Raw genomic sequence first — 12,117 nt, 5'->3', positions numbered from 1 at the left:
CTACTTTTGATCTGACCCCTATCGGCCCTGGCCAATAGGTTGCCATTTACAGTAGGCCAGCCTCTGAGTTCCATCTCTTCCTCCATGTTAGAGGGAGGTAGTTGTCATTGATTTTGCTGTTCCTGTATTCAACCAGAAGGGGGTGCTGCTCACCATTATTTGTCACTGGTCACCATCACTACAGTTATCATGCATCATCTTCAAACAGGAATTATTTCATTCCTTTTGATGCGATTTGGTCATCTGCCAGAGATTCTGAGAATCTCGGATTCACTTTGAGGCAAATATCCCCTTGACCGTATTCTGTACCTTCTAAAGGAACTATGTGCTCTGTTCAATCTGTAAAACTGAGTGAGGTGTTACAGATTATGCAATAGAAATGTAAAGGTAATATCCGACTGAGCTGATTGATGTATGCAGCATTTACCAGGAAGGTAATCTCTGCAAAAGCGGGAACGTTGCTGTTAAATGACCATATTAAAGCGGAACTTCCAAGATGTGGATTGAATAGAGCCCTTTGTCTCCACGCAGCCCCTTGTGGAAGCTAGTCAAGTTGCAACAATATTTACCTGAATTCAAACAACTCTTCCCCCCTCCTGGATTTACTCCCCATCCCCTCCCACACTTTTCAGTCTTACTTTCGGTTATTGAAACAGCGATTTAGATGGTACTATGATTCTCTACACATTGCTTGTTTTTTCACATACACTGAAATCAGGTGAACAATATAGAATTATATAGGAGTTAGGTGAACAATATAGAATTATCTAGGAGTTAGGTGAACAATATAGAATTCCTTACAATCAAATGCCGAACGCATTATCTACCAAGAGAATTCTCTTCGATCACAGTTGTGTACACCCCGACCCCCCCCCCCCCCCCCCCCAAGCAGACACCTTGACGGCCCTGAAAGAACTTCATTGGACTCTATGTAAACTGGAAACCACATATCCTGAGGCTGCATTTATTGTAGCTGGGGAATTTAACGAGGCTAATCTGAAAACAAGGCTCCCTAAATTTTATCAGCATATCGAATGAGCGACCTGGGCTGGAAAAATTCTGGATCACTGTTACTCAAACTTCTGCGAATCATACAAAGCCCTTCTTTCGGCAAATCTGACCACGACTCCATTTGTTGCTCCCAGTCTATAGACAGAAACTAAAACAGGAAACGCCCGTGCTCAGGTCTGTTCAACGCTGGTCCGACCAATCTGATTCCACGCTTCAAGATTGCTTCGATCACGTGGACTGGGATATGTTCCGGATAGCCTCAGACAATAACATTGATGTGTACGCTGATTCGGTGAGTGAGTAATTAGCAAATGAATCGGTGATGTTGTACTCACGGTGACTATTAAAACCTTCCCCAACGAGAAACTGGATTGATGGCAGCATTCGCGCAAAACTGAAAGCACGAACTACTGCTTTTAATTTGGGCAAGGCGACCGGAAACATGACCGAATACAGTGTAGCTATTCCCTCCGCAAGGCAATCATACAAGCGTCAGTATAGAGACAAAGTAGAGTCGCAATTCAACAAAAAGAAAACCAGCCCCGTCGCGGACCACAATGTCTTGCTTCCAGACAAACTAAACAACTTCATGTTCGCTCTGAGGACAATGCAGTGCCACCGACACAGCCCGCTACCAAAACCTGCGGACTCTCCTTCATCGCAGCCAGCTTGAGTAAAACATTTAAACGTGTTAACCCTCGCAAGGCTGCCGGCTCAGACGGCATCCCTAGCCGCGTCCTCAGAGCATGCACAGACCAGTTGGCTGGTGTGTTTACGGACATATTCAATCAATCCCTATCCCAGTCTGCTGTTCCCAAATGCTTCAAGAGGGCCACCATTGTTCCTGTTCCCATGAAAGCTAAGGTAACTGAGCTAAATGACTATCGCCCCGTAGCACTCACTTCCGTCCTCATGAAGTGCTTTGAGAGACTAGTCAAGGATCATATCACCTACACCCTACCTGTCACCCTAGATCCACTCCAATTTGCTTACCGCCCCAATAGGTCCACAGACGACGTAATCGCAATCACACTGCCCTAAACCATCTGGACAAGAGGAATAACTATGTAAGAATGTTGTTCATCGACTACAGCTCAGCATTTAACACCATAGTACCCTTCAAACTCGTCATCAAACTCGTCATTAAGCTTGAGACCCTGGGTCTCAACCCCGCCCTGTGCAACTGGGTCCTGGACTTTGACGGGCCGCCCCATGGTGGTGAGGGTAGGAAACAACATATCCACCCAGCTGATCCTCAACACTGGGGCCCCACAAGGGTGCATTCTCAGCCCTCTCCTGTACTCCCTGTTCACTCATGTCTGCGTGGCCATGCATGCCTCTGACTCAATCATCAAGTTTGCAGACAACACTACAGTGGTAGGCTTGATTACCAACAACGACGAGACGGCCTACAGGGAGGAGGTGAGGGCCCTCGGAGTGTGGTGTCAGGAAAATCACCTCACACTCAACATCAACAAAACAAAGGAGATGATCGTGGACTTCAGGAAACAGCAGAGGGAGCACCCCCCTATCCACATCGACGGGACAGTAGTGGAGAAGGTGGAAAGATTTAAGTTCCTCGGCGTACACATCACAGACAAACTGAAATGGTCCATCCACACAGACAACGTGAAGAAGGCGCAATAGCGCCTCTTCAACATCAGGAGGCTGAAATAATTAGGCTTGTCACCAGAAACCCTCACAAACTTTTACAGATGCACAATCGAGAGCATCCTGTCGAGCTGTATCACTGCCTGGTACGGCAACCACTCCGCCCACAACCGCAAGGCTCTCCAGAGGGTAGTGAGGTCTGCACAATGCATCACCGGGGGCAAACTACCTGCCCTCCAGGACACCTACACCCCCCGATGTCACAGGAAGGCCAAAAAGATCATCAAGGACAACAACCACCCGAGCCACTGCCTGTTCACCCCGCTATCATCCAGAAGGCGAGGTCAGTACAGGTGCATCAAAGCTGGGACCGACATACTGAAAAACAGCTTCTATCTTAAGGCCATCAGACTGTTAACTTTTTTGGAATAGGGGGCAGTATTCGGAAGTTTCGATGACTGAGGTGCCCAAAGTAAACTGCCTGTTACTGAGGCCCAGAAGCTAGGATATACATATACTTGGTAGATGTGGATAGAAAACACTCTACAGTTTCCAAACCTGTTGAAATAATGTCTGTGAGTATAACAGAACTGATATAGCAGGTGAAAACCTGAGGAAAATCCATCCAGGAAGTGGGATATTTTTGATGTGGGTACTTTTCAATTGAATGCCTATACAGCATGTAATGGATTAGGACACAAATTGCAGTTCCTATGGCTTCCACTAGATGTCAACAGTCTTATCTGAAAAATGAGGAAGAATGAGACCATTTTGTAAGTGGACTGTAGAATGAAGCAGAGCTGGTTTGCGTGCGTGACCGATTGCGCGCCCTTCGTTTTTTTCCTTTCTATTGAACACAACCTGAGGATGAATCATAAACAACGTTTGACATGTTTCAACGAACTTTACCGGTGCTATTAGGATGTATTCGTCTGCATGTTGTGACCACCTTTGAGCCAGTGGATTACTGAACAAAACTGAGTTTTTGAGGGACTTTATCGAACATAACAAACATATATTGTGTAACAGGGACTCTTGTGACTGCAACCAGATGAAGATCATCAAAGGTAAGCGATTAATTTTATCGCTATTTCTGACTTTCGTGACTCTACTTGGCTTGAAAATGTTTTTGTAAGCAGGGCGCTGTCCTCAGATAATCGCATGGTATGCTTTCGCCGTAAAGCCGTTTTGAAATCTGACACAGCGGCTGGATTAACAAGAAGTTAATCTTTAAGCCGATGTATACAGTGGGGCAAAAAAGCATTTAGTCAGCCACCAATTGTGCAAGTTCTCCCACTTAAAAGATGAGAGAGGCCTGTAATTTTCATCATAGGTACACTTCTACTATGACAGACAAAATGAGAAAAAAAAATCTGAAAATCACATTGTAGGATTTTTTATGAATTTATTTGCAAATTATGGTGAGAAAAAAACTAACCGGAAAAAAAAACTGAGAGCCCTTCCAATGGCATGTACAGTCGTGGCCAAACGTTTTGAGAATGACACAAATATTAATTTTCACAAAGTCTGCTGCCTCAGTTTGTATGATGGAAATTTGCATATACTCCAGAATGTTATGAAGAGTGATCAGATGAATTGCAATTAATTGCAAAGTCCCTCTTTGTCATGCAAATGAACCGAATCCCCAAAAAACATTTCCACTGCATTTCAGCCCTGCCACAAAAGGACCAGCTGACATCATGTCAGTGATTCTCTCATTAACACAGGTGTGAGTGTTGACGAGGACAAGGCTGGAGATCACTTTGTCATGCTGATTGAGTTCGAACAACAGACTGGAAGCTTCAAACAGAGGGTGGTGTTTGGAATCATTGTTCTTCCTCTGTCAAACATTGTTACATGCAAGGAAACACGTGCCACCATCATTGCTTTGCACAAAAAGGGCTTCACAGGCAAGGATATTGCTGCCAGTAAGATTGCACCTAAATCAACCATTTATCGGATCATCAAGGAGAGCGGTTCAATTGTTGTGAACAAGGCTTCAGGGCGCCCAAGAAAGTCCAGCAAGCGCCAAGACCATCTCCTAAGGTTGATTCAGCTGCGGGATTGGACACCGCCAGTACAGAGCTTGCTCAGGAATGGCAGCAGGCAGGTGTGAGTGCATCTGCACGCACAGTGAGGCAAAGACTTTTGGAGGATGGCCTGGTGTCAAGAAGGGCAGCAAAGAAGCCACTTCTCTCCAGGAAGTACATCAGGGACAGACTGATATTCTGCAAAAGGTACATGGATTGGACTGCTGAGGACTGGGGTAAAGTCATTTTCTCTGATGAATCCCCTTTCCGATTGTTTGGGGCATCCGGAAAAAAAGCTTTTGCCTAAGAACACAGCCATGAATAAAGAATGGAACCAACACATCCTCAGAGAGCAACTTCTCCCAACCATCCAGGAACAGTTTGGTGATGAACAATGCATTTTCCAGCATGATGGAGCACCTTAATGATGGAGTAGTGGTTTCTTTGCAGAAATTCAACCATGAAGGCCTGATTCACGCAGTCTCCTCTGAACAGTTGATGTTGAGATGTGTCTGGTACCTGAACTCTGTGAAACATTTATTTGGGCTGCAATTTCTGAGGCTGGTAACTCTAAGGAACTTAACCTCTGCAGCAAAGGTAACTCTTCCTTTTCTGTGGCAGTCCTCATGAGAGCGAGTTTCATCATAGCGCTTGATGGTTTTTGCAATTGCACAAAGTGTTTAACTTTCCGCATCGACTGACCTTCACATCTTAAAGTAATGATGGACTGGAGCTTATTTTTGCTTGTTTGAGGTGTTCTTGCCGTAATATGGACTTGGTCTTTTACCAAATAGGTATTTCTGTATACCACCCCTACCTTGTCACAACACAGCTGATTGGCTCAAACACATTAGGGAAAGACATTCCACAAATGAACTTTTAGCAAGGCATACCTGTTAATTGAAATGCATTCCAGGTGACTACCTCATGAAGCTGGTTGAGAAAATGCCCAGAGTGTGCAAAGCTGTCGTCAAGGCAAAAGTTGACTACTTTGAAGAATCTCAAACATAAAATATATTTTGATTTGTTTTACACTTATTTGGTTACGACATGATTCCATATGTGTTATTTTACAATGTAGAATATAGTCAAACTCAATAAAAAACCATTGAATGAGTAGGTGTGTCCAAACCTTTGACTGTTACTGTATATACTCTATATTTTAATACAAAACATTTCCACATATGTTGATGTAGGATTGGTGCTGGAGATTATGAATATGACGTTGATTTCCCTTTAAGGTATCAATAAATAAAACAATGAAGTAAAGTTCTCAAAGGAGAAAAGAATAATATCCAAACAGATTACCCATTTACCTAGCTCTTATCAATTTAAAAATGACAGTGCATGGAGATTAGAGTTATTTCGGAAAAAAGAAAGTCAATGTATTTCCACTTCGAACCGACAGGTTCTTACTCATAATTCCCTTTGTCCGTTAAGGTGGTGGAATTATCAGGGAATTAAGACAAGGAACCGGTCGGTTCGAAGTGGAAAAACATTGACTTCATTATTTCCTAAATAACTCAACTGTACTGAGATATCAGACGGAAACAGTTAGTATTTCTCAAATAACCATCTACGGTAAAGAAAACACTTGATTTCCTTCTGGAATATAGCCATGTATGAATAATCTACAGTGAAACCAATTTTAAAATGCTGGCAAATAAATCAACAATGTACCCTCTATAGCCCTCCTCACCTCAGTACAGTACATCTGGTGCCTGGACCTGAACAAGTACCCAATCCTCACAGTGGGGAACTCTTTATTGCCTTTGACATGTCATTTTTTGGTCTAGGAATCGCTGATAGTGTATGAGCGACTGACCCTCCTTCTCGCCTCTCACCACTGAGGTCTAAAATGAGACCCAAAGCACTGGAAAACTCAGCCAGGTGTTTTACATTTGGGAAGAGGGCTTGTAAAAAGTGGTTGCTATGGGTAACCGTGTGTTATTTCCATGAGGAATGGGGGATTGTGTCAGGGCCTATCACCCCAGTGCTCCACTCATTAATTTGAGGAGGGCCCGTAGGTCTAGTATGCAGGCCAAAAACGGAGGTTTCCCACCCGGCCCCTGCATGTGGAACCATAGATGTATGGCAGTCTTATGGGATCATTATCGCACTAGGGACTTACACGCATTCTGTTTTTCCATTTTCCGACTGTCTCATTATAGTGACATACGGCACACTTCAAAGATATCCCTATTTTTGCCAGCTAACCATGTTACATAGAGATTTCATGAAAAGTATGGCTTTGCAAGAAGTGTTCCTATGGAACTTGGGACTATTTCATCTGTATCGCTGAAGCATTACAGATTGTGCATTTGAAAGGGGAAATCTGCAGTTGCTACATACATTTATGGAAATGTGCCCATTTATTCTTGAAGAATATAATTTATGAGATTAGTTAAACTGTCGTACCCCATCAGAACCCAAAACATAAGCTTGTTTTACTCCTATTTTTGGTAAACAAAGTAAATGTAAACAAACACTAATGTAAACAAACACTATGTAGCCTAAAAACATGATAAAAACTAGAATTTTGATATCATGGATGGTCAGACTTTGCATCCAGTGCTCTGTATATGAGTGGTTACATTTCTCCAGCCCCATCCCTCAGTTTTTTACTGAAACAGGGGCGGGGAATAAGCTTTGTCATTGTTTCAACTGCTGATTGACGCTTTAAAGGTAATTTCCGATTGAGCCGTCATATGCAGCTGTGAATGCAGTCTCCGCTAACGTGGGAACATTGCCTTTAATTTTAAATCATCCTGTAACTCTGAATGGATTTAGTAGAGCCTTTAGCTTCTGACTGCTGCAGATCAAGTTAGTCTCGCTGTCTCTGGAACAGAAAGTGAAACCCAGCAAGCCATTATTGTGTTCATTAAGGCAATGCAATGGAACATTTAAAACAATTAAATATATACTGTATGTTGATTAATTGGACAAATCCAGTAGTCCTTCTCTGTTTCAGTCTGTTTTCTTCCACTGGTCATTTTGATTGGTTATTTATTCTTTGTGTCACTTTTTGGTTTTATTTGTATTAAATTCTTTATCTTATCTTTAACTCTACATGGTTGGAAATGGACCTGTAAGTAAGTGTTTCACTGTTAGTCTACACCTGTTGTCTATGAAGCATGTGACAAATAAAATTGTATTTGATTTTATGAAAGACACCGGTCCTCTAAACCAACTAGGTATCTCTCCTATCCCAAAACCAAGGTCCCTCAACTCCATTTTATGAAAGACACCTGTCCTCTAAACCAACTAGGTATCTCTCCTATCCCAAAACCAAGGTCCCTCAACTCCATTTTATGAAAGACACCTGTCCTCTAAACCAACTAGGTATCTCTCCTATCCCAAAACCAAGGTCCCTCAACTCCATTTTATGAAAGACACCGGTCCTCTAAACCAACTAGGTATCTCTCCTATCCCAAAACCAAGGTCCCTCAACTCCATTTTATGAAAGACACCTGTCCTCTAAACCAACTAGGTATCTCTCCTATCCCAAAACCAAGTTCCCTCAACTCCAAGAAACCTGACAGTTTAGAAACAACTACCTCTTTGAAAACAAACGCTCAGTTGTATCCCAATTTCATGGCTGACCTGTGACCTGGCAGTAATATAGAGGGCAGTCTGTTACATCACGTTTTCTCTGAGTGCCAATCAGAGTGCTTGTTAGAGGGAGCCGCGCCTCTTAATGAGCATACCTGGGGCTGGTTATTGCCCTAATAAAGATGGGGGTTGGCGACTGAGGGTGTTGCATAATAAGGGGATTTGAGACTGAAAGATTTGCGTAGAACCTTAGGAAAGGACATTTTCTTAGAAAACTTTAAGCAACTGCCTAAAGTGTGATCAAATGTTAGTGTCACTACCCTATCAGCTGTGTAGTTATTGCTTCTTCAATACAGTCTCATATTGTGTTTCACTTTTTGTAGCTGTTTTTAAATGTCACTTTTGAAGAGGATGAGTTGCTGTAGGTGTTTTGAACCTGTTTGAACTTTACAGTGCGCAGTTTGAATCAAATAGTGTAACTAGACACATCATTTCCACACTTATTCATTTGCCTTTCCAAACAAGCACACACACACACACACGCACACACATGCTTTTCTTTTCCCATGATCTGTATAACAGGCACAACTAGCTGAAAAGGTTCTATCATTCCAATGCATTATCCAAACAGCATCATGTATCCCTCTGGAAAAAAAATGTATTTAAAGTTAGATTTTTGTTTAGTCGTACTTCTTTAACTCAGATTTTTGATTGAGATGGAGATGTGAATCCAACATATCAATAGTTAATTAGTAGACAAACTGGAATTAAAGCTGGACTAAGACAGCTGCACAGATGGAAATATCCAAGCAAAGATACATCTCCTACAAATGTTGATATTTGGTTGCGTTGACAACCAAACTCAATTCAATATCCAGGTTTTCTACAAATGAATAATTGATACGTTGGATTCACATTTCCATCTCAAACAAAAATCTGAATCAAACTTGAAATGCAGTTTAATGTGCTACACAGAATATTTAAAAAATGTTTTAATTGTAATTTCAGAGAAAGATTTCTCCCACCGGAGCATCATACGTTGTCAAAACGGGAACGCTGTTCCGACTTTGTGACTGTGTTATTTAGTGGAAATAATTTCCTGTTTGAAAAAAATTCTACACTTCAATTTCAGTTTATGTGAGAAAACAAACACTGAATAGTGTAGGGAATCATCGTAAAGTCTAAACCGCTGTGAAATATATTTTCAATAACAAAAAATATGTTTTTCACAGCTGTTTGAAGCTGGTGTACCAAAACGTTTTACTTTTGGTTTTGGTCAACAACAAAAACCTTTGCAGAAGTGCTACCTGCTAGCAGTCATCTTCTCTGATTGATTGATGTCGTTAAGTAACATAATAGATGCAAAGCATTCAATATTTTAATTCATGCACTTCGAAATACATTTTCCAACTTTGCCCCAGAAGCAACTTAAAATGTACAAGTTTATGGTTCGGATTATGGGATGCCAAGATCAGATTTTTCAATTTTCTGTTCCAGTTAATAAGACCGGATTCTAAATGGTATGCCCATACTCCAATATTTCACAATAATGCCTTGCAATCAGGAGGGTGGCCTTTTGCATCCCCCCAATGGTCAAAATGTGTAATCCTTACCAATGTCATGGAAAGAACATTCCAAGATTTGAAAGATACATGCACATTACCAGGCAACTCCTTTTTTCCTGTATTTACATCTTAGGTCAGCTATGCTGGTCTATGGAGAAACCAAACTCCTGAACCATCTAATGATGGGATTTATAAATAAATTATCTGGGCACCCGAAAGGACTGATCTCTATAATATATAAACAACTTTTGGAAAGCTCATACTCTGAGCTAGCCATTTAAGTATGGTCCACAGATCTAGCTGAATCTGAACAACCCTTTAATAAACAAATTAGGCAGATTTGGGCAGTCTTGATACAACATTTTGAACAGAAATATAATGGTTCATTGGATCAGTCTAAAACTTTGCGCATACACTGCTGCCATCTAGTGGCACAAATTTAAATTGCAGCTGCGCTTGAATTCTACATTATGGCCTTTCTCTTGCATTTCAAAGATGATGGTACAACTGTACTTGATGTTTTGTGCCTGTTTGAGTAGAAAGTGTACTCTTTTGCATTAGGATTATGTGCTCGCCAGGCATCAATGAGGTTGTAATTAGAGAGCATATGCTAGAGAGCCTTGGTTGCGTGTGGATTGTAGTTTGTCTTATTAGGTTTGTCTCACATATCCAAAATGGAATTCATGTCTGTCCCTATAACCAGATGCAATTCAGTTAATTCTAACGATAGACTATAGATTTTTTCTGATAATGATATAACGTTGAATAACTGACATTTTTTCAAAGGTACAAGTGTCTATGGTTAAAATTGGTTACCATGTTGACATAATCCTGTGGTTTAAATTTCACCCTCAAAACAACAGTTGATTACTCAAATTACTTCAAATCCAATTTATTATCCGTGTAGATTCCACATCACAATACATTGACAAATTACATTGAAACAATGTTTATTCATCCAGTTTGTGGGCAGTGGGGAGCTCCTTCTCATGGTCTCTAATAAAACGCTGTCATATTGAAGTATACATGACAGATGGTCAGACTAACTCCTTTCAAGTTTTCCCAGAAACAAACAGTAAAACCTATTGGCCGGCATCTGGCTGCAGCTTTGCAAGACTCTGCAAGATATCTGAACGCGCCTTGATATAACCCAGGTTAATTTCCTATGGCTGGTATATGGGGTTGGTGATTTACGGTATGTTGCAGTACATTGCTTTGGCTGGATGTTAAAAGATGAATATGTGTAAATGTGAATATGGACAATAAGTCATGGAATGGAACAATTTCACAAACAATAGCCACCACAACGTACAAGGAGAATCATCCCCAGTTACATGTCTACTGAAATGAAACCTCTATTCCCCAGCCATACTGGGCCTGTGTAATCGTCCACTAGCATGAGATGAAGAGGTTGTCGGCTGCACAGAGGAAGTGACTCACTGGTAGCCTGTTACTGAAGACGCCACGTTGTGAGTATAAGCAGGGACCCAAGTGAGATCATGTCATAATGTCTCTCTCTCTCTCTCTCTCTCTCTCATGCACTCACACACACACACTCGCGCGCACATGCGCACACACACACAAAGACACACGCACAAAACATTTAGCCTTTATTCATGCTATCCAATGCCCTTTGGAGTTGATTGAGAGAGATTTGGGTTCCCAGTGAGGTGGCTTCCTCTGTTGAGAGAGATTTGGGTTCCCAGTGAGGTGGCTTCCTCTGTTGAGAGAGATTTGGGTTCCCAGTGAGGTGGCTTCCTCTGTTGAGAGAGATTTGGGTTCCCAGTGAGGTGGCTTCCTCTGTTGAGAGAGGTGTTCTTAATTATTTTAGAAAATTCTTCGTCTGGCTTAGTGTGATTTACAATCAGTTCCATATAGAAGCGGGAGAATCTTAGATTGATTCATTTGTAATCAGTAATTCCCCCGTTTCAGATGCAATAGTTGCTATATCATTACTATATCAGTACTGCGTAGTTTGTTGGCCGGTAAATGACTAGGACGGTCTAACTTGATGGATGGAAAATGCTGCTCTCTGTCTTATGAGTAAATTAAGTTCTGTCTTGACTTTGGAAAGAGTAATAGCTACCTGGTCTGAAAATAGTGTTTGTTGAGAATGCTCTAATGCAGTTAACATTTCAAATTCTTATATCTTCTTTAATTGTGATTTATTCAAGCCAGATGCAAATGTAGTTGCATTATTCTTTATTATACCTTTGGTGGCTTCCTATTGAATCTGGGGGTCATCAACTTAATTTTTATTGATCACTATGAATTAATTTAGTTTGTTTCAAATTGATCACAGAATGTAGGATTTTGTAGAAATTAAACATGAAACGCCATCTTGTGAC

The sequence above is a fragment of the Oncorhynchus kisutch genome, linkage group LG29 (assembly GCF_002021735.2).
Source record: "Oncorhynchus kisutch isolate 150728-3 linkage group LG29, Okis_V2, whole genome shotgun sequence".
Classification (NCBI taxonomy): domain Eukaryota; kingdom Metazoa; phylum Chordata; class Actinopteri; order Salmoniformes; family Salmonidae; genus Oncorhynchus; species Oncorhynchus kisutch.
The sequence above is the reverse complement of the archived record's forward strand: the minus strand, read 5'-3'. Positions refer to the sequence as shown.